The sequence below is a fragment of the Adiantum capillus-veneris genome, chromosome 21 (genome assembly GCF_014529385.1).
Source record: "Adiantum capillus-veneris isolate H3 chromosome 21, ASM1452938v2, whole genome shotgun sequence".
In the NCBI taxonomy this organism is placed as follows: Eukaryota; Viridiplantae; Streptophyta; class Polypodiopsida; order Polypodiales; family Pteridaceae; genus Adiantum; species Adiantum capillus-veneris.
Genome location: NC_140951.1, coordinates 141,899,898 through 141,902,929, shown reverse-complemented (window position 1 = coordinate 141,902,929; position 3,032 = coordinate 141,899,898). Strand labels below are relative to the sequence as shown.

The following is a 3,032-nucleotide window of genomic DNA, read 5'->3' as shown; positions in this document are numbered from 1 at the left end:
TACAGACAAAGAGCAAGCAATTGGCAATGCTTCCATATTCTCAGAACTTGAGACAACTGCAATATTAGAAGAGAAATTTATTTAAAAGCTGAGGAAGAGGAAAGTGCCAATCTTGATGTTGCTCAGTTCAGGGCTAGCACTGCAATTGATGAGCCCACAGAGGAGGTTGAAGTTTTTGAGACCTCCCTCACTATACCAAACCTTCCCTTCTACCACATCAATGATAAAGATTTTATCCATATCCATCATATCCAGACCCTACTTAACATTAGAGAGGACTACTGTCTTGCAGCTATATCAAAAGCTTTAGAGGAAAGACTTTATTCACATAGAAGGAGAGTCAAAGGAGGAGTTTTTGGCGCTTGATTTTCAAACCTCTAACCAAGCTTTCCTTCCTGCTCCCGATGCACTAGGTTTGTGCTTGCAAAGAGTAGAGGAAGAAAAACCAACCCTCAAAGATGAGGATTTTGAGGATAGATTGGTTGAAATTGGTGTAGAGAATTTTGGCAGGGATTTTAAGTTAAAGGAGAGGGATGAGGATGCGAACGTAGATGAAAGTGATGGCTCATGTAATCTTTTACAAGAAAGAGTCCTCAAGGAGGATGGAATGCAAAAGGTATATCCCACTCAAATTAGGTTACTTTTTAACAAAATTTTGACTTGTTGGCACATGAAAAATAACTTTTTTTTTTGCAGATAGAACTTCTTGGTGAGGACAATTATCTTGGGAGAGCGGGTGACTCCAGACAAAAAGGAGTTGAGGGGAGCAGAAAAGATGCCTCACTTATGCACTAATTGCCAACATTGTACAAGGCTACTTTCTATGCCTTCCACACAAAAAAATATTCAGAAGACCCTGACTTGGCAATTTTTACTCTTAAGGTGTTGTCAAATATCATGGGATCCACTCCTCTTCCATTCAATGCTACCAGAGTTTTGCTTCTGGAGAGATCCACCGCACTTAGAATATTTGGGTATGCTACAGGCTTCAATGCCTCAAGAGCGGGATACTTCCTTTGCTACTCTAGTTACACAGATGTAGCTAAGAAGACAAATGTCAAACTCATTGGGGGTTACAAAAGAAGAAAAATTCTCAGATATAGAGGTGATATGCCTAGTGATGTTAAAAGAATCAAAATTGATAAGAGAAATCGACAAGTTTTTTGGTGAAACATATTTTGTAACTTTTGATCAATAGTAACTAAGGTACAAACATATTGTAGCAGCCATGACATCTACTCAACAAAAGTTATTGTGGATCATAAGTCTCCATCTTGTGTCTCTATGGTTGTCTGCTCTAATCCTTTGTAATTGCCTTCGGTAAACCAGTTGAATAACTCTTTTAATGCATTGCTTGTACTGGCTCCCCCTCCCTTTCTTGTACATCTAAAAAATGAAGTCCTTGCTTGATAGTGAGACTTCTCCATTCCCTGTGTGTTCCAAGTAGCCAAAGGTCCTTGTCTTGCAAAATATGGTCCATGCAGGTAGAGAATATGTTGTATGACAAAAAAAATGTTAGCAGTATTGAAAAAAATATTTAACTTTTTGGGATATCAAATATTTATTTAGCACTCACCAAATAATATCTTTCACTGCCCACGCATCTGCGATACTGTTTATTAAAATCTTGATTGTCCTTTTGAAGTCATCTGCATAAGTTTCTGTGTTTACTTGTTTCAAGAAATCATCCAGCTTCTTCCATTCGCTTGTTTGTCATATCTGGTCTGCTTTTGACATTTGTAGTAATGACGCAGAGATCTTTCCAACATTTCCACATGGCGTTTACTTGTTTGTTGTCATGGTTGCTCAAAAATCTTCTAGCTTTTGATCCTCCCATTGAAACATCTTGCAAGGAATCACTTGTCCCATGAGAAAGCTTTGGATCTTTTCTGAGATGCACTTGACCACCATGGAAACCCATCTGAGAGAGTAAAGCTTCACATTTCTTGATATACTCACCTGCAAGTTTGGTGGGTTTGATAGCATACGCATAATCCAGATGCAGTCGAAGCAACTTATCCAAAATTCTGATCTCTGCATGTAATGTACATATATGTACATTTTTTAAGTCGATTGCAAGAATGGGATTGCAAATCATCTGAGAGGAGGGATAGTTAGAAACATTCACATGATTCCTAGATGGTGGTCTTCCAATCTCAGTTCCGAAATCCATCCACTTGTTCCCATGCTTGCCATGCAATACAGACAAGGTTACTTTGTGCTTGGACCACCGCATATACCAAACATGCTCTTCAATGCTTTGAGATCGGCACTCAGGTACCATTCCACTGTGTAAACACCCATGCCATCTATGTTTAGTTGTTCACCTGCATTCTATCTTTCTATCACAGAGGGGATGTGGGTTGGTGAAAAGAGCCACTTTAGTGTCTCATGACTCTCTACAGGAACTTGAGCCGAACCAATCCACCATAGTTCCATTTCAGATTGAGTTTTGTAATATGGAGATGTCACCCTACCCATGTTGTAGTCCAAAGCTCTATCCATTAAAGAAACATAGACTCTTTCTAGCTTTTGGATTTTTTGGATTTGTGCCTCATCAAGTTTTAGTACAAAGTTCAGCTTTCCTTCACACTCATCTTCCTTTATTGTTAGTGTCTGATGTGTCAGGGCATTGGATGAAGGGGAAGGGACAACTTCGCAACCGACGAACAATGCCATAATGAAGAGTGAGGCTCTGGCAAGGGTTCTGACCCACATGATTAATAATTCTCTCTCAAAGGACAAGGTCCTCCTGGTTAAATAAAAAGGGAAAGAGCTAGTCCAAACTGCTCAAGCAATCAACTTCAAGGTGAAGACCCTCAAGGCGGGTGTGCCCCAGGGGACGATCTATACGAGTGGAAACAAGGAATCAAAAGCTTCTACTGCTCTCAGATCGGCATCTCATTTTTAAGCATTCTGAAGGGTCCGAACTCCAAAGACTACGCTAAAGTTGCAGTTGTTAAGGCATCAAGTAAGGTGGCCAAGAAATTGAAGAATGACAAAGCTCGGCTCAATTAAGAGCTAAAAAAAAA

General features: G+C 39.7%; 1 pseudogene; it reads right to left on the bottom strand.

Moving 5' to 3' along the window:
- Nucleotides 1-1,684: 1,684 nt before the first annotated feature.
- LOC147431850 (uncharacterized) lies at nt 1,685-2,439 on the bottom strand (annotated as a pseudogene).
- Between the last annotated feature and the right edge of the window lie 593 nt (nt 2,440-3,032).